Raw genomic sequence first — 21,065 nt, forward strand, 5'->3', positions numbered from 1 at the left:
CCCATAACGGTGCCAATCCAGCGATGTCAGCACTTGCGTTCAAGGGGTTCATGCAAGATTATTACGTCATGTGAGCCCTGCACCCAGTCAGCACTGGCGTGACTGTCCCAACCTTTGGACAAATCAACTATTAAGAGGAAGTTTTAGAGCAGCCTCAGCACTGGCTTACTGTTGGTGTTCAACACGTCCAAAGTCGGGGATAGTGAAGCCGATTGAAGCTGATTGGAAGCAGGGCTCATATGATGTAACAATATCACATGAGCCCCGGGAATGCAAGTCTCAACACCACTGGAATGGAGTTTACATGGCAGGCAATAATGAATGCTTTTATTTTAAGAAGGCCGAACATTAGGAATGACAAGTGGTTGTCCTGGTAGTGGACAACTCCTTTAAGGCAGTACAATTTTCATTTAAAATATTTCCAACATTCTGAACATGAAACAGGCTTCTCCTTTGTCTGACCAATTATTAATGCGGTGTGATGTTTATTAGGAGTTGATTTCCATGCAAAACATTTCAAATATTAAGAACATGAAAAAGGCTTCTCGATAGTGTGAATTCTTGGTGATGAAAAAGAGGATTTCTTTACAAAACATTTTCCACATTCTGAACATGAAAATGGCTTCTCCCCTGTGTGGGTGCTCTGATGGCTAATTAGATTTGCTTTCAGATTAAAACATTTTCCACATTCCGAACAGAAAAAAAGTTTCTCCCCTATGAGTATTGTCTGGTGCTTAACTAAATCTGATTTATCATTAAAAATTTCCCACATTCTGAACATGAAAAAGGCTTCTCCTTTGTGTGGGTTCTCTGCTGCTTAACTAAATCTGATTTATTGTTAAAACATTTTCCACATTCTGAACATGAAAAGGGCATCTCCATTGTGCGAGTTCTCCTGTGTACGACAAGACTCCATCTATGGTTAAAATATTTCCCACATTCTGAACAGGAAAAAGGCTTTTCCCCTGTGTGAATTATCTGGTGAGTAACAAAATGCGATTTCTGGTTAAAACCTTTCCCACATTCTGAACAGGAAAACGGCTTCACCGCTGTGTGAGTTCTCTGGTGTACAACAAGACTCCATTTCTGTTTAAAATATTTTCCACATTCTGAACAGGAAAAAGGCTTCTCCCCTGTGCGAATTTTTTGATTAAGAAAAGTCTTTTTGAGGGGAAAACTATTTACATATTCTGAATGTGAAAATGGCTTTTCTGCTTTAGGAGCAATTTGTTTTTTTTATGCTTATTTTGTTACTTTGATTTTCCGTAGTAGTCAGTAATGAATCAGAAGACAGGACCTGTTTCAAAGGATCAGATGATAGATCTTTGCTTTGAATGGATGATGGTATATCTGGAGTAATGGTATTCACTTCAATTGTATCCTTTGGGATCTCAAGACCATCCAATTTAAAAACTGAAGATATCAGCGGCCCCTCTGATCTTCTGGTAGAGACATCTGCCAAGAATAAAACCAATTTTTAAAATAAAATATCCTTGAATTTATATTATTTAATGTTGCTAGTTAAACTGTAAAAATTACAAGTTATGTCAAAATATTGAATTATTCACGAAGATAATGACAGTTCACAGTCTAATAGAAAACCTCATAGGATGAACCAGTAGAGCGTGGTGTTCAACTGTTTGATCTTTCTGCCTCACGAATATGAAATAAAATGCCGCCAAACAATGTTATGTAGGCGAAAATAATACTCATTTCATAAAAAACAAGTCTCCACTCAAGTCAATAATTTATCAGTGGTAAAACAGAGGTTTTACACAAATTACCGTATATACTCGAGTATAAGCCGAGATTTTCAGCCCATTTTTTTTGGCTGAAAGTCCCCCTCTTGGCTTATACTCGAGTCATACCCAGGGGTCGGCAGGGGAGAGGGAGCGGGGGCTTTCTAATTATACTCACCTGTTCCTGACACAGTCCCTGGCTTCCCGTTGCCCCAGCTTCTTCCTGTGCTGAGTGGTCACATGGTACCGATCATTACAGTAATGAATATGCGGCTCTACGTCCCATAGGGGTGGAGCCACATATTCATTACTGTAATGAGCGGTAGGGGTGACCGCTCAGTACAGGAAGAAACTGTGGCGCCGGGGAAGCAGGGACCTGCAGGGACCGCGCCAGGAGCAGGTGAGTATAATGGGGAGGGGGAGCGCTGCGCGATATTCACCTGCTCCTCATTCCGGGCGCCTCTCCGTCTTCAGCGTCTTCTGCAGTGACGCTCAGGTCAGAGGGCGCAGTGATGTGGTTAGTGTGCGCCCTCTGCCTTAACATCAGTGCAGAGGACGCTGAAGATGGTGCGGCGCCTGAGCGAAGTCAGGTGAATATTGAAAGTGCCGGGGGTCTGAGCGACAGAGAGGTGAGCATGTGATTTTTTATTTATCGCAGCAACAGCAAATGGGGCAAGTGTCTGTATGGAGTATCTTATGGGGCCATTATCAACATTTGTGCAGCACTATATGGGGCAAATGTCTGTATGGAGCAGAGCATCTTATGGGGCCATAACGATTGTGCAGCACTATATGGGGCAAATATCTTTATGGAGCATCTTATGGGGCCATAATCAACATTTGTGCAGCATTATATTGGGCAAATGAGTCTATGGAGCATCTTATGGGGCCATTATTAACCTTTATGCAGGATTATATGGGGCACATTTTAATATGGAGCATCTTATGAGGCCATCATAAACTTTATGGAGCATTATATGGGGCTCCTGATTCAATATGGATATTCAAAAACACTTACCCTACTGATGTCTCAATTAATTTTACTTTTATTGGTATCTATTTTCACTTTTGACATTTACGGGTAGCTGGTGCATTTCCCACCCTAGGCTTATACTCGAGTCATTAAATTTTCCCAGTTTTTTGTGGCGAAATTAGGGGGTCGGCTTATACTCGGGTCAGCTTATACTCGAGTATATACGGTATAAGTGGCTCATAGGCTTTCAAAAGCAACATGGTTTCCATAAACCAATCCAGCAATATCCGCTTTCCCAATGTCAAATCTCTCTTTCACTTCAGAGCCTTGCAGTGTGCCCAAAGTATATTTAGCCTCCATGTATTTGGCATTACAATAGTGATAAGACCCCACTTCATTTACGGTGTATACCTCCTGCAGCACAATCTGTCCACTGTGTGTTGGGTAATAAAACTGTAAATTGTCACTCTCCAACATCCACAGCTTGCTAATTTCCAAAAAGGGACTGTGAAGTCAAATTATTCACTACTCCTATAGTTTAACTAGATGGTGGCCCAATTCTAACGCATCGGGTATTTTAGAATATGCATGTTCACGTAGTTTATTGCCCAGTGACATAGTATATTGCCCCGTTACGTAGTATATTGCCCAGCCACGTAGTATATTGTCCAGCCACGCGGTATGTTGCCCAGTGACGTAATATATTGGCCAGCCACGTAGTATATTGCCTAGTGACGTACTATATTGCCCAGCCACGTAGTATATTGCCCAGTTACGTAGTATATTGCCGAGCTACGTAGTATATTGCACAGCCCACGTAGTATATTGCCCAGTGACGTAATATATTGGCCAGCCACATAGTATATTGCCCAGCCACGTAGTATATTGCCCAGTTACGTAGTATATTGCCGAGCTACGTAGTATATTGCACAGCCCACGTAGTATATTGCCCAGTGACGGAATATATTGGCCAGCCACATAGTATATTGCCCAGTGACGTAATATATTGGCCAGCCACGTAGTATATTGCCCAGTGACGTAGTATATTGCCCAGTGACGTAGTATATTGCACAGCCCACGTAGTATATTGCCCAGCCACATAGTATATTGCCCAGTGACGTAGTATATTGCGCAGCCACGTAGTATATTGCCCAGTGACGTAGTATATTGCCCAGTGACGTAGTATATTGCCCAGTGGCATAATATATTGGCCAGCCACGTAGTATATTGCCTAGTGACGTAGTATATTGTGCAGCCACATAGTATATTGCCCAGTTATGTAGTATATTGCGCAGCCACGTTTTATATTGCCCAGCCACATAGTATATTGCCCAGTTACGTAGTATATTGCGCAGCCACGTAGTGTATTGCCCAGTGACGTAGTATATTGCCCAGTGACGTAGTATACAGCACAGAGCCACGTAGTATATTGCCCAGTGACGTAGTATATTGCACAGCGAAGTAGTATACAGCACAGAGCCACGTAGTATATTGGCCAGTCACGTAGTATATTGCCCAGCTACGTAGTATATTGCACAGCCAGGTTTGTCACAGGTGAAAAAATAAAAAATAAACATATACTCACCTTTCCGAGGGAGCCCTGTTATGAACAGGTGATTCAGAACCACAATGGACCTAGTGGTTAAGAGCACACAAAGTGACCTGATAGTTACTAACATAGGACGAGCTCTGAGACGTGGAAACTCTGCTGACCGCAATCCCTAATCCTATCAAACCACACTAGAGGTAGCCGTGGAGCGCTCCTGACAAAAACCTAGGCGCCTCGGGCACAGCCTGAGAAACTAGCTAGCCCTGAAGATAGAAAAATAAGCCTACCTTGCCTCAGAGAAATTCCCCAAAGGAAAAGGCAGCCCCCCACATATAATGACTGTGAGTAAGATGAAAATACCAACACAGAGATGAAATAGATTTTAGCAAAGTGAGGCCCGACTTACTGAATAGACCGAGGATAGGAAAGATAGCTTTGCGGTCAGCACAAAAACCTACAAACAACCACGCAGAGGGGGCAAAAAGACCCTCCGCACCGACTAACGGTACGGAGGTGCTCCCTCTGCGTCTTAGAGCTTCCAGCAAGCAAGAAAAACCAATATAGCAAGCTGGACAGAAAATATAGCAAACAAAAGTAACATAAGCAAAACTTAGCTTATGCAGGGCAGACAGGCCACAAGAACGATCCAGGAGAGAGCTAGACCAATACTGGAACATTGACTGGAGGCCAGGAACAAAGAACTAGGTGGAGTTAAATAGAGCAGCACCTAACGACTTAACCTCGTCACCTGAGGAAGGAAACTCAGAAGCCGCAGCCCCACTTACATCCACCAGAGGAAGCTCATAGACAGAACCAGCCGAAGTACCACTCATGACCACAGGAGGGAGCTTGACCACAGAATTCACAACAGTACCCCCCCTTGAGGAGGGGTCACCGAACCCTCACCAGAGCCCCCAGGCCGACCAGGATGAGCCAAATGAAAGGCACGAACCAGATCGGCAGCATGAACATCAGAGGCAAAGACCCAGGAATTATCTTCCTGACCATAACCCTTCCACTTAACCAGGTACTGGAGTTTCCGTCTCGAAATACGAGAATCCAAAATCTTCTCCACTATATACTCCAACTCCCCCTCAACCAAAACCGGGGCAGGAGGATCAACGGATGGAACCACAGGTGCCACGTATCTCCACAACAATGATCTATGGAATACGTTATGGATGGAAAAAGAAGCTGGAAGGGTCAAACGAAAAGACACAGGATTAAGAACCTCAGAAATCCTATACGGACCAATGAAACGAGGCTTAAACTTAGGAGAGGAAACTTTCATAGGAATATAACGAGATGACAACCAAACCAAATCCCCAACACGAAGTCGGGGACCCACACAGCGCCTGCGGTTAGCGAAATGTTGAGCCTTCTCCTGAGACAATGTCAAATTGTCCACCACATGAGTCCAAATCTGCTGCAACCTATCCACCACAGTATCCATACCAGGACAGTCAGAAGATTCAACCTGCCCTGAAGAGAAACGAGGATGGAAACCAGAATTGCAGAAAAACGGCGAAACCAAAGTAGCCGAGCTGGCCCGATTATTAAGGGCGAACTCAGCCAAAGGCAAAAAGGACACCCAATCATCCTGATCGGCAGAAACAAAACATCTCAGATATGTTTCCAAGGTCTGATTGGTTCGTTCAGTCTGGCCATTTGTCTGAGGATGGAAAGCCGAGGAAAAAGACAAATCAATGCCCATCCTAGCACAAAAGGCTCGCCAAAACCTCAAAACAAACTGGGAACGTCTGTCAGAAACGATGTTCTCCGGAATGCCATGTAAACGAACCACATGCTGGAAGAACAATGGCACCAAATCAGAGGAGGAAGGCAATTTAGACAAGGGTACCAAATGGACCATCTTAGAGAAGCGATCACAAACAACCCAAATTACCGACATTTTTTGAGAGACGGGGAGATCCGAAATAAAATCCATAGAGATATGTGTCCAGGGCCTCTTCGGGACTGGTAAGGGCAAAAGCAACCCACTGGCACGAGAACAGCAGGGCTTAGCCCGAGCACAAATCCCACAGGACTGCACAAACGAACGCACATCCCGCGACAGAGACGGCCACCAAAAGGATCTAGCCACCAAATCTCTGGTACCAAAGATTCCAGGATGACCAGCCAACACCGAACAATGAACCTCAGAGATAACTCTATTCGTCCATTTATCAGGGACAAACAGTTTCTCCGCTGGGCAAAGGTCAGGTCTATTAGCCTGAAATTTTTGCAGCACCCGCCGCAAATCAGGGGAGATGGCAGACAAAATTACCCCCTCTTTGAGAATACCCGCCGGCTCAGACAAACCCGGAGAGTCGGGCACAAAACTCCTAGACAGGGCATCCGCCTTCACATTTTTAGAGCCTGGAAGGTACGAAACCACAAAGTCAAAACGGGAGAAAAACAGCGACCAACGAACCTGTCTAGGATTCAACCGTTTGGCAGACTCGAGATAAGTCAAGTTCTTGTGATCAGTCAAGACCACCACGCGATGCTTAGCTCCTTCAAGCCAATGACGCCACTCCTCGAATGCCCACTTCATGGCCAGCAACTCTCGATTGCCAACATCATAATTACGCTCAGCAGGCGAAAACTTCCTGAAAAAGAAGGCGCATGGTTTCATCACCGAGCCATCAGAACTTCTTTGCGACAAAACAGCCCCTGCTCCAATCTCAGAAGCATCAACCTCGACCTGGAACGGGAGTGGAACATCTGGTTGGCACAACACAGGGGCAGAAGAAAAACGACGCTTCAACTCTTGAAAAGCTTCCACAGCAGCAGAAGACCAATTGACCACATCAGCACCCTTCTTGGTTAAATCAGTCAACGGTTTAGCAATACTAGAAAAATTATTGATGAAGCGACGTTAAAAATTAGCAAAGCCCAGGAACTTTTGCAGACTCTTCAGAGACGTCGGCTGAGTCCAATCATAAATGGCCTGAACTTTAACAGGGTCCATCTCGATAGTAGAAGGGGAAAAAATGAAACCCAAAAATGAAACCTTCTGAACACCAAAGAGACACTTTGACCCCTTCACAAACAAAGAATTTGCACGCAGGACCTGGAACACCATTCTGACCTGCTTCACGTGAGACTCCCAATCATCCGAGAAGACCAAAATATCATCCAAGTATACAATCAGGATTTTATCCAGGTACTCTTGGAAGATGTCATGCATAAAGGACTGAAACACTGATGGAGCATTAGAAAGCCCGAATGGCATAACCAGGTACTCAAAATGGCCCTCGGGCATATTAAATGCTGTTTTCCATTCATCGCCCTGTTTTATACGCACAAGATTATACGCACCACGAAGATCTATCTTGGTGAACCAACTAGCCCCCTTAATCCGAGCAAACAAATCAGACAGCAGCGGCAAGGGGTACTGAAATTTGACCGTGATTTTATTTAGAAGGCGGTAATCAATACAAGGTCTCAGCGAACCATCCTTCTTGGCCACAAAAAAGAACCCTGCTCCCAATGGCGACGACGACGGGCGAATATGACCCTTCTCCAAGGATTCCTTTACGTAACTCCGGGATTCCTTTACGTAACTCCGCATAGCGGCGTGCTCAGGCACAGACAAATTAAACAGTCGACCTTTAGGAAACTTACTACCAGGAATCAAATCGATAGCACAATCACAATCCCTATGCGGAGGTAGGGCACTGGACTTGGGCTCATCAAATACATCCCGGTAATCCAACAAGAACTCTGGGACCTCAGAAGGGGTGGATGATGAAATAGACAGAAATGGAACATCACCATGTACCCCCTGACAACCCCAGCTGGACACAGACATTGATTTCCAATCCAATACTGGGTCATGGACTTGTAGCCATGGCAACCCCAACACGACCACATCATGCAGATTATGCAACACCAAAAAGCGAATATCCTCCTGATGCGCAGGAGCCATGCACATGGTCAGCTGGGTCCAGTACTGAGGCTTATTCTTGGCCAAAGGCGTAGCATCAATTCCTCTCAATGGAATAGGATACTGCAAGGGCTCCAAGAAAAACCCACAGCGCCCAGCAAACTCCAAGTCCATCAAATTCAGGGCAGCGCCTGAATCCACAAATGCCATGACAGAATAGGATGACAAAGAGCAGATCAAAGTAACGGACAAAAGAAATTTCGACTGTACCGTACCAATGGTGGCAGACCTAGCGAACCGCTTAGTGCGCTTAGGACAATCGGAGATAGCATGAGTGGAATCACCACAGTAAAAACACAGCCCATTCTGACGTCTGTGTTCTTGCCGTTCAGCTCTGGTCAAAGTCCTATCGCACTGCATAGGCTCAGGTCCATCCTCAGATAATACCGCCAAATGGTGCACAGTTTTATGCTCACGCAAGCGTCGACCGATCTGAATGGCCAAAGACATAGACTCATTCAGACCAGCAGGCATAGGAAATCCCACCATGACATTCTTAAAAGCTTCAGAGAGACCTTTTCTGAAAATTGCTGCCAGCGCACATTCATTCCATTGAGTGAGCACAGACCACTTCCTAAACTTCTGACAATATATCTCTACCTCATCCTGACCCTGACACAGAGCCAGCAAATTTTTCTCTGCCTGATCCACTGAATTAGGTTCATCATACAGCAATCCGAGCGCCAGAAAAAACGCACCAATATTACATAATGCAGGATCTCCTGGCGCAAGGTAAAATGCCCAGTCTTGAGGGTCGCCACGTAATAAAGAAATAATGATCTTAACTTGTTGAACTGGGTCACCAGAGGAGCGGGGTTTCAAAGCCAGAAACAGTTTACAATTATTCTTAAAACTCAGAAACTTAGCTCTATCTCCAGAAAACAAATCAGGAATAGGAATTCTTGGTTCTAACATAGAATTCTGAACCACAAAGTCTTGAATATTTTGTACTCTTGCAGTGAGATGATCCATACAAGAAGACAGACCTTTAATGTCCATCACTACACCTGTGTCCTGAACCACCCAAATGTCTAGGGGAAAAGAAAGACAAAACACAGTACAGAGAAAAAAAAATGGTCTCAGAACTTCTCTTTTCCCTCTATTGAGAAGCATTAGTACTTTGGGCCTCCAGTACTGTTATGAACAGGTGATTCAGAACCACAATGGACCTAGTGGTTAAGAGCACACAAAGTGACCTGATAGTTACTAACATAGGACGAGCTCTGAGACGTGGAAACTCTGTTGACCGCAATCCCTAATCCTATCAAACCACACTAGAGGTAGCCGTGGAGCGCTCCTGGCAAAAACCTAGGCGCCTCGGGCACAGCCTGAGAAACTAGCTAGCCCTGAAGATAGAAAAATAAGCCTACCTTGCCTCAGAGAAATTCCCCAAAGGAAAAGGCAGCCCCCCACATATAATGACTGTGAGTAAGATGAAAATACAAACACAGAGATGAAATAGATTTTAGCAAAGTGAGGCCCGACTTACTGAATAGACCGAGGATAGGAAAGATAGCTTTGCGGTCAGCACAAAAATCTACAAACAACCACGCAGAGGGGGCAAAAAGACCCTCCGTACCGACTAACGGTACGGAGGTGCTCCCTCTGCGTCTCAGAGCTTCCAGCAAGCAAGAAAAACCAATATAGCAAGCTGGACAGAAAATATAGCAAACAAAAGTAACACAAGCAAAACTTAGCTTATGCAGGGCAGACAGGCCACAAGAACGATCCAGGAGAGAGCTAGACCAATACTGGAACATTGACTGGAGGCCAGGAACAAAGAACTAGGTGGAGTTAAATAGAGCAGCACCTAACGACTTAACCTCGTCACCTGAGGAAGGAAACTCAGAAGCCGCAGCCCCACTCACATCCACCAGAGGAAGCTCATAGACAGAACCAGCCGAAGTACCACTCATGACCACAGGAGGGAGCTTGACCACAGAATTCACAACAAAGCCCTTGTAGTCCATGGCAGGTTGCGGTCCCAGGGATGGTATTAGCGCAGGACCTGTGATGACGTCGCAGTCACATGACCGTGACGTCATGGCAGGTCCTTCTGCCACCGGAACCTGCAACGGAAGATGGCGGCCGCATAGGCAGCATCAATAGTAAATAGTTGGGGACACACAGGGTTAATAGCAGCGGTAGCGAAGTGCGTTACACCGTGGACCGTTACCGCTGCCATTAAACCTGTGTGAGCGGTGACTGGAGGGGATTATGGAGCGGGCGCCGGGCAGTGAGTGCAGGGGAGTAGGGGAGGGACTAATCAGACTGTGCCCGTCACTGATTGGTCGCGGCAGCCATGACAGGCAGCTGCTGAGACCAATCAGCGACACGGGATTTCCGTTACGGAAGTTGAGGACAGACAGACGGAAGTACTCCTTAGACAATTATATATATATAGATTCATTGAGGGTTATAATTTCCAAAATGGGGTCACTTTATGGGGATTTCTTAATGCAGTTTAATTATATGAGAGCTATTGCAAATGATGTGTCCCATATCCTCTGGGATCTCCTCCTGCGCCATCTTCTGTCACCAGGTGCCGCCTTATTCATTCTGCAGGCAGTGCTGATAATGGAGGAGAAGTCAGAACTAGAAGCTTTGGGGTGGCACAGTCTCGGTGTGACCACTAAGATTAGGGTGCCTGGGACCTGTAGTACCTTACAGTTTGACAGAATGGGTTTGTGTGCTGTCCAGCTTCAGCCAACTGGAAAGCACCACACCCTACTAAAGCTCGAAGCATATTTCCTGAAGCTGACAGATACAGCATTGTTCCTCTCTGCTTCAGTCCTCTGACTCCCGACTTGTGTATTTGTTTCCTGTGGTTGCCCTGGTCTGATTTCTGACTTCTCTGGTGTCTTCTGTTTTTGCATTTTCTCTGCTCTCCTGGTTCTGACCCGGCTACCTGACTATTCTTCTTCCCATCTCACACCAAAGAACAGCAGGTAACACTGTGGCCCAAGCCTAGGGGTCTCTGTGTAAGTCCAGAATCATGTAGAGGGATTATAGGAAGATGATCAAGACAATCCCTGAGATCTAGAGAACAGAATGGATAGTGCCAGGCCTGTTCCTGGTGGCCATTTTTTGAGCTGCCAGGTGATCATGACTAGGGTTGAGCGAAATGGATCGGACAAATTAAAAAACCGCCAACTTTTGGCAAAGTCGGGTTTCATGAAACCCGACCCAATCCTAGTGTGAGATCGGCCATGAGGTTGGCGATCTTCGCACCAAAGTCGCGTTTCCTATGACGCTTTCAGTGCCATTTTTCAAGCCAATGAAGGAGGACGCAGAATGTGGGCAGTGTGATGACATAGGTCTCGGTCCCCACCATCTTAGAGAAGGGCATGACAGTGATTGGCTTGCTTTCTGCGGCGTCACAGGGGCTATAAAGGGGCGTGCACGCCAACCGCCATCTTACTTCTGCCGATCGTAGCATAGGGATTGGTTGCCGCAGCTTCATCAGAAGAAGGGATATAGTTAGGGAGGGAAGATTAACCCCTGAAACTGCTTGTGATTTCCAGTGACTTCCACAATGGAGTCTATATTTTTGTGCATCAGCTCTGTAGCTTATTAGGCTGCCTTATAAGGCTCCCTGATAGCGGCATTGCTGTTTGCACGCTGCTGTGAAAACCAACTTATTTTTTAAAAGCAAAAATCCTGTTGCTCCTTTCTGCCCAGTTATCTTGTTTATTTGTCCACACTTTTGTGTGCAGGAGTCCTTTTTATTGCTGCCATACTTTTCCTGAGATCATTGTAGGGAGATTGAAATTGTACTACAGTCTTTGTATTTTTCATATATCTTCCAGCCACTTTCTGCCACTTATATTGCGTTGTTTTATACACTGGGCCTGATTTTTGGGTCAGTCTCCCCCCAAAAAAGGGAGATTCAAATTCTCACAAAGTGGATCTACTGCAGTCCTGTTAGTTTGGTGTATGTCAGCCAGCCACTTTCTGCCACTTAGATTGCGTTGTTTTATAAACTGGGCCTGAGTTTTGGGTCAGTCTCCCCCCAAAAAAGGGAGATTCAAATTCTCAACAAGTTTATATACACCTTCTACCTTGTTTTACAGTACCATATAACGGTTGTTATTTTGGTTAGATTTTCCAAAAAATGAGGAAGTCTCGTGGAAGAGTCCGTGGGCGGTGGTTGCCAGCTGGTATTGATGGTGGTGGCGGTGATGCATCTGGTGGTAGTGGCAAAAGCACAATACACCTAAGGCTGGAGGTGTTGAGCCAGCGTCATCGTCTGGCTACACAAGGCATCGAAGGCTCCCTTTTCCGGGAGTAGGAAAACGGCTTTTAAAGCCGAAGCAGCAGGAAAAAGTTTTGGCTTTCATTGCTGACTCAGCCTCTAGCTCTTTCGCCTCCTCTTCAGAAAGTTCCAAATATAAAAGCAGCGAGTCGTCAGTGGATGCTCCCGGTCAGGAACAAGATGTTTCCTTGTGTCCTTCACCCAAACCAAAAGTGAAGGATGCGTCAGGCGACACTACAGGTTACTCCATGGAGCTCTTTACACATACCGTGCCTGGGTTAGAATGGGAAATTAACTGCCCATTACAAGATGAATCGGACATGGAGTGCACTGATGCACAGCCACAGCTAGATTATAATGCTGTTCCATTGACTCAGATCACTACATTTCCCTCGCAGTGTACTGAGCCAGAATCTGACCCTGATGAGACTATGGTGCCCCGTCCCGAACGCTATAGCACCTTACACGGTGACACAGAGGAAGGTGCACATGACATTGAAGAGGAGGTGATAGATGACCCAGTTGACCCAGATTAGCAGCCATTGGGGGAAGAGGGTGCTGCTGCCAGTAGCTCTGAAGCGGAGGAGGATGATCCGCAGCAGCCATCTACATCGCAACAGCTGTCATCTGGCAGGCCCGTATCAGGCCAAAAACGTTTGTCAAAAACAAAAACAGTTTTAGGACGGCGTGGCCATCCGGTGAAAGTAGCACAGCGTGCAATGCCTGAAAAGGTATTCCATAGTAGGAAGAGTTGTTGTGAATTCTGCTCTTGTGTTCCCTCCAGTGGTTGTAGGTGGGAATGCAGTTGTCTCTGAGTCACAGCACTGGCCAGGTGTATCAGCTAATTGCTGTTCTGACTGGGATATTTAAGTGTGCAGGATTCATTAGCCCTTTCCAGTTGTCAGTGTTTCTTTGGAAGTATTGGATCTCTGCCTGGCCTCACCTGTTTAGCTGCCAGTTCAGCAAAGATAAGTGTCTGTTTCTTTTTCTGAAGCACACTTGCTGTGTGCTTATTTTCAGTGCTGATCTTTTGTTTCTATTTGTCCAGCTTAGACTGTGTCAGCTGTTTTTCTCAGTCTGGTTGGATTCTCTGGAGTTGCAGTTATACTCTCCACGTCTTTAGTTAGATGGTGGAGTTTTTGTATTTTCTGCTGTGGATATTTTGGAAGGGTTCTATTTAGCTAGAAGTGGCCTCCTTTGCTAAGCCTGTTTTCTGCCTGCGTGTGTCTTTTCATCTCTAACTCACAGTCAATATTTGTGGGGGGCTGCCTATCCTTTGGGGGTCTACTCTGAGGCAAGATAGTTTTCCTATTTCCATCTTTAGGGGTATTTAGTCCTCCGGCTGTGTCGAGGTGTCTAGGTTTTGTTAGGTACACCCCACGGCTACTTCTAGTTGCTGTGATAGGATCAGGGTTTGCGGTCAGTATTAGTTACCACCTACTCCAGAGAAGGTTTTCATGCTGCTCCAAGGCCACCTGATCATAACAGTACAACTGGCCAACAATGAGTTAAATGCATCTCAGAAGAAGGGAGGAAAGTTCTTGAGCCATTTTTTTTTCTTCAGTCTGTTTTGTCTTCTCCTCCCTCTTTATCTCTGAGTGGCTGAAGAGCCTTGATCTAGCATGAATGTTCAGGAATTAGCTTCTCGTGTAGACCAGCTTGCTGCTAGGATACATGGTATTTCTGATTATATTGTTCAAACTCCTGCTTTAGAACCGAAGATTCCTACTCCTGATTTGTTTTTTGGTGACAGATCCAAATTTTTGAGTTTTAAAAACAACTGTAAACTGTTTTTTTTGCATTGAAACCTCGATCCTCTGATTCCATTCAACAAGTTAAAATCATCATCTCCCTGCTGCGTGGTGATCCACAGGATTGGGCATTTTCCCTGGAATCTGGAGATCCTGCTTTGCTTAATGTAGACTCCTTCTTTCAGGCATTAGGATTACTGTATGATGAACCTAATTCGGTGGATCAAGCTGAGAAGACTTTGTTGGCCCTGTCTCAGGGGCAAGAGGCGGCTGAATTGTATTGTCAGAAATTCAGAAAATGGTCTGTGTTGACTACATGGAATAATGATGCTTTGGCGGCAATTTTCAGAAAGGGTCTTTCTGAATCCGTTAAAGATGTTATGGTGGGGTTTCCCACACCCTCCAATCTGAGTGATTCTATGTCTCTGGCCATTCAGATTGACCGACGCTTGCGGGAGCGCAGAACTGTGCGCGCTATGGCGTTATCCTCAGAGCAAATTCCTGAGCCTATGCAGTTTGACAGGATTCTATCTAAAACAGAACGACAAGGTTTCAGACGTCTCAATAGGTTGTGATATTATTGTGGCGACGCTTCCCATGTCATTTCAGTCTGTCCTAAGCGGACAAAGAGGATCGCCAGTTCATTTACCATCAGCACTGTACAACCTAAATTTCTGTTATCTGTGTCCTTGATCTGTTCATTGTCATCATTTTCTGTCATGGCGTTTGTGGATTCAGGCGCTGCCTTGAACTTGATGGACTTTGACTTTGCTAGGCGTTGTTGTTTTCCCTTGCAGCCTTTGCAGAACCCTATTCCTTTAAGGGGCATTGATGCTACACCCTTGGCTAAAAATAAGCCCCAGTTTTGGACACAGGTGACCATGCACATGGCGTCAGCCCATCAGGAAGATTGTCGATTTCTGGTGTTGCATAATTTGCATGATGCTGTCGTGCTGGGTTTTCCCTGGTTGCAGGTGCATAATCCTGTTTTGGATTGGAAGTCCATGTCTGTGACTAGTTGGGGTTGTCAGGGGGTTCATGATGATGTTCCTCTGATGTCTGTCGCCCCTTCTTCCTCTTCTGAAATTCCGGAGTTTTTGTCTGATTTTCAGGATGTATTCGATGAGCCCAAGTCCAGTTTCCTTCCACCGCACAGGGACTGCGATTGTGCTATTGACTTGATTCCAGGCTGTAAGTTTCCTAAGGGCCGACTTTTCAACCTGTCTGTACCTGAACATGCCGCCATGCGGAGCTATATTAAGGAGTCTTTGGAGAAAGGGCATATTCGGCCATCTTCTTCACCGATAGGAGCGGGGTTCTTTTTTGTTGCTAAAAAAGATGGTTCCTTAAGACTCTGTATTGATTATCGCCTCTTGAATAAGATCACGGTCAAGTTTCAATATCCTTTACCTTTGCTTTCCGATTTGTTTGCTAGGGTTAAGGGAGCTAGTTGGTTTACTAAGATTGACCTTCGGGGGGCTTATAATCTTGTTCGTATTATACAGGGTGATGAATGGAAAACTGCGTTTAACACGCCCGAAGGCCATTTTGAATACCTTGTGATGCCATTCGGACTTTCTAATGCTCCATCTGTTTTTCAGTCCTTCATGCATGATATCTTCCGGGATTATCTTGATAAATTCTTGATTGTATATTTGGACGATATTTTGATTTTTTCCAATGATTGGGAGTCTCATGTGCAGCAGGTCAGGATGGTATTTCAGATCCTTCGTGACAATGCCTTGTTTGTGAAAGGGTCTAAGTGTCTTTTTGGGGTACAGAAGGTTTTCTTTTTGGGCTTTATTTTTTCTCCCTCGTTTATAGAGATGGATCCGGTTAAGGTTCAGGCCATTCATGATTGGATTCAGCCCACATCCGTGAAGAGCCTTCAGAAATTTTTGGGTTTTGCTAATTTTTATCGCCGTTTCATTGCTAATTTTTCCAGCGTGGTTAAACCCTTGACTGATTTGACGAAGAAGGGCGCTGATGTGGAGAATTGGTCCCCTGCGGCTGTCTCTGCCTTTCAGGAACTTAAACGTCGTTTTACTTCTGCTCCAGTGTTGCGTCAACCGGATGTTTCTCTTCCGTTTCAGGTTGAGGTTGACGCTTCTGAGATTGGGGCAGGGGCTGTTTTGTCCCAGAGGGATCCTGTTGGTTCCTTAATGAAACCGTGTGCCTTATTTTCCTGTAAGTTTTCGCCTGCTGAACGCAATTATGATGTCGGCAATCGGGAGTTGTTGGCTATGAAGTGGGCGTTTGAGGAGTGGCGACATTGGCTTGAGGGAGCTAAGCACCGTATTGTGGTCTTGACCGATCATAAGAATCTGATTTACCTCGAGTCTGCCAAACGGTTGAATCCTAGACAGGCTCGATGGTCCTTGTTTTTTCTCATTTTGATTTCATGGTCTCGTACCTTCCGGGTTCTAAGAATATTAAGGCTGATGCCCTCTCTAGGAGTTTTTTGCCTGATTCTCCTGAGGTCTTAGAGCCGGTCGGTATTCTGAAAGAGGGGGTGGTCCTTTCTGCCATTTCCCCTAATTTACGATGGGTTCTTCAGGAATTTCAGGCTGAAAAAGCTGACCTCTGTCCTGTGGGGAAACTGTTTGTTCCTGACAGATGGACTAGTAGAGTGATTTCTGAGGTTCACTGTTCCGTGTTGGCTGGTCATCCTGGCATTTTTGGTACCAGAGATTTGGTTGGTAGGTCCTTTTGGTGGCCTTCATTGTCACGTGATGTGCGTTCTTTTGTGCAGTCCTGTGGGACTTGTGCGCGGGCCAAGCCTTGTTGCTCCCGTGCTAGTGGGTTGCTTTTGCCATTGCCGGTCCCTGAGAGGCCCTGGACGCATATTTCTATGGATTTTATTTCCGATCTTCCTGTTTCCCAGAGGATGTCGGTTATCTGGGTTGTTTGTGACCGATTCTCTAAGATGGTTCATTTGGTGCCTTTGCCTAAATTGCCTTCTTCTTCTGATTTGGTTCCGTTGTTCTTTCAGCATGTGGTCCGTTTGCATGGTATTCCGGAGAATATTGTGTCCGACAGAGGTTCCCAGTTTGTTTCTAGGTTTTGGCGGGCCTTTTGTGCCAAGCTGGGCATTGATTTGTCTTTTTCCTCTGCATTTCATCCTCAGACAAACAGCCAGACCGAGCGTACTAATCAGACTTTGGAGACTTATTTGAGATGCTTTGTGTCTGCTGATCAGGATGATTGGGTGGCTTTTTTGCCATTGGCCGAGTTTGCCCTTAATAATCCGGCTAGTTCGGCTACTTTGGTTTCGCCTTTCTTTTGTAATTTTGGTTTTCATCCTCGTTTTTCTTCTGGGCAGGTAGAGCCTTCTGACTGTCCTGGTGTGGATTCTGTGGTTGACAGGTTGCAGCAGATTTGGGCTCATGTGGTGGACAATTTGGTGTTGTCTCAGGAGGAGGCTCAGCGCTTTGCTAACCGTCGTCGTTGTGTTGGTTCCCGGCTTCGGGTTGGGGATCTGGCCTGGTTGTCTTCCCGTCATGTTCCTATGAAGGTTTCTTCTCCTAAGTTTAAGCCTCGGTTTATTGGTCCTTATAGGATTTCTGAGATTATTAATCCGGTGTCTTTTCGACTGGCGCTTCCGGCCTCTTTTGCTATCCATAATGTCTTCCATAGATCTTTGTTACGTAAATATGTGGAGCCCGTTGTTCCCTCTGTTGATCCTCCGGCCCCTATGTTGGTTGATGGGGAGTTGGAATATGTTGTTGAGAAGATTTTGGATTCCCGTTTTTTGAGGCGGAAGCTTCAGTACCTTGTCAAATGGAAGGGTTATGGCCAGGAGGATAATTCTTGGGTTTTTGCCTCTGATGTCCATGCTGCTGATTTGGTCTGTGCCTTTCATCTGGCTCATCCTGATTGTCCTGGAGGTCCTGGTGAGGGTTCGGTGATCCCTCCTCAAGGGGGGGGGTACTGTTGTGAATTCTGCTCTTGGGTTCCCTCCAGTGGTTGTAGGTGGGAATGCAGTTGTCTCTGAGTCACAGCACTGGCCAGGTGTATCAGCTAATTGCTGTTCTGACTGGGATATTTAAGTATGCAGGATTCATTAGCCCTTGCCAGATCTCTGCCTCGCCTCACCTGCTTAGCTGCAAGTTCAGCAAAGATAAGTGTCTGTTTCTTTTTCTGAAGCACACTTGCTGTGTGCTTATTTTCAGTGCTGATCTTTTGTTTCTATTTGTCCAGCTTAGACTGTGTCAGCTGTTTTTCTCAGTCTGGTTGGATTCTCTGGAGTTGCAGTTATACTCTCCACGTCTTTAGTTAGATGGTGGAGTTTTTGTATTTTCTGCTGAGGATATTTTGGAAGGGTTTTATTACTGACCGCACAGAACTCTGTCCTGTCCTTTTCTATTTAGCTAGAAGTGGCCTCCTTTGCTAAGCCTGTTTTCTGCCTGCGTGTGTCTTTTCATCTCCAACTCACAGTCAATATTTGTGGGGGGCTGCCTATCCTTTGGGGGTCAACTCTGAGGCAAGATAGTTTTCCTATTTCCATCTTTAGGGGTATTTAGTCCTCCGGCTGTGTCGAGGTGTCTAGGTTTTGTTAGGTACACCCCACTGCTACTTCTAGTTGCAGTGATAGGATCAGGATTTGCGGTCAGTATTAGTTACCACCTACTCCAGAGAAGGTTTTCATGCTGCTCCAAGGCCACCTGATCATAACAAAGAGTGCAGTGCGGCAATTTTTTAACCAAGATCCGAATGATCAGTCAAAAGTTATCTGTAAGAAATGCTCAAAGACCTTTAGCAGAGGGAAGAATCTTCAAAATTTAAATACAACGTGCATGCTTAGACATTTAACCAGCATGCACTTGCAAGCCTGGACTAACTACCAAACGTCCCGTACCATTGGTGCACCTGCTGAGAATGAAAGTAGTCAGCAACGCTACATTGCTTTCCTCACTGTAATCCCACAGGTTAGGACACCAACAACAGCAAATGTGGAGGTATCGTCGCAAGGCCAAATCAGTCAGGGAATCACAAGGTTATTGGTAGGAAACACTGTGCAGTCATGGACAAAAATTTTGAGAATGAGACAAATATTAATTTTTCCAAAGTCTACTGCTTCATTTTTTCTAATGGCAATTTGCATATACTCCTGAATGTCAGAGTGATCAGCTTAACAGCAATTACTGTACTTGCAAAGTCAATATTTACCCAGAAAATGAGCTTTAACCCCCAAAACACATTTCAACATCATTGCAGTCCTGCCTTAAAAGGAGCATCTAACATCGTTTTAGTGATCGATCCATTAACACAGGTGTGGGTGTTGATGAGGACAGGGCTGGCGATCAATCAGTCATGATTAAGTAAGAATGACATCACTGGACACTTTAAAAGGAGGCTGGTGCTTGGTATCATTGTTTCTCTTCAGTTAACCATGGTTATCTCTAAAGAAACACGTGCAGCCATCATTGCACTGCACAAAAATGGCCTAACAGGGAAGAGTATCGCAGCTACAAAGATTGCACCTCAGTCAACAATCTATCGCATCATCAAGAACTTCAAGGAGAGAGCTTCCATTGTTGTCAAAAAGGCTCCAGGGCGCCCAAGAAAGACCAGCAAGCGCCAGGACCGTATCTTAAAACTGTTTCAGCTGCGGGATTGGCCTACCAGCAGTGCCGAGCTTGCTCAGGATTGGCAGCAGGCTGGTGTGAGTGCTTCTGCACGCACTGTGAGGCGGAGACTCTTTGAGCAAGGCCTGGTTTCAAGGAGGGCAGCAAAGAAGCCACTTCTCTCCAGAAAAAACATCAGGGACCGACTGATATTCTGCAAAAGGTACAGGGAGTGGACTGCTGAGGACTGGGGCAAAGTCATTTTCTCTGATGAATCCCCTTTTCGATTGTTTGGGACATCTGGAAAACAGCTTATTCGGAGAAGAAGAGGTGAGCGCTAGCACCAGTCTTGTCTCATGCCAACTGTAAAGCATCCTGAAACCATTCATGTGTGGGGTTGCTTCTCAGCCAAGGGAATTGGCTCACTCACAGTTTTGCCTAAAAACACAGCCATGAATAAAGAATGGTACCAGAATGTCCTCCAAGAGCAACTTCTCCCAACCGTCCAAGAACAGTTTGGCACCCAACAATGCCTTTTCCAGCATGATGGAGCACCTTGCCATAAAGCAAAGGTGATAACTAAATGGCTCATGGAACAAAACATAGAGATTTTGGGTCCATGGCCTGGAAACTCCCCAGATCTTAATCCCATTGAGAACTTGTGGTCAATCATCAAGAGACGGGTGGACAAACAAAAACCAACAAATTCTGGCAAAATGCAAGCATTGATTATGCAAGAATGAACTGCTATCAGTCAGGATTTGGTCCAGAAGTTGATTGAGAGCATGCCAGGGAGAATTGCAGAGGTCTTGAAGAAGAAGGGTCAACACTGCAAATATTGACTTGCTGCATTAACTCATTCTAACTGTCAAAATAACCTATTGGTACTCATAATATGATTGCAATTATATTTCTGTATGTGATATAAACATCAGACAAACACTAATAAAAACCAGAGGGCAGCAGATCATGTGAAAATATAATTTTGGTGTCATTCTCAAAAATTTTGGCCATGACTGTATGTAGGCCAACATCAAGAATACCATTACCAACCCTCTCTCAATCCGCCATGTCCACCACCACCACCACCGCTAGTTCCACCATATGCACCTCTCCAGTGCAGATCACCCTACAAGAGACGTTAGGAAAAGAAAGTACTCATCCTCTCATCCGCGTACACAGGGTTTGAACGCCTCCATATTGCAAGACTAATCTCGTTAGAGATGATGCCCTACCGGTTGGTTGAAAGCGAAGCTTTCAAAGCCCTGATGGCCTACGC

At 45.4% G+C, this 21,065-nt stretch overlaps 1 pseudogene; it reads right to left on the bottom strand.

Moving 5' to 3' along the window:
- Positions 1-523: 523 nt before the first annotated feature.
- Positions 524-10,183, bottom strand: LOC138666457 (oocyte zinc finger protein XlCOF6.1-like; annotated as a pseudogene).
- Positions 10,184-21,065: the final 10,882 nt, after the last annotated feature.

The sequence above is a fragment of the Ranitomeya imitator genome, chromosome 2 (genome assembly GCF_032444005.1).
Source record: "Ranitomeya imitator isolate aRanImi1 chromosome 2, aRanImi1.pri, whole genome shotgun sequence".
NCBI classification, from domain to species: Eukaryota; Metazoa; Chordata; class Amphibia; order Anura; family Dendrobatidae; genus Ranitomeya; species Ranitomeya imitator.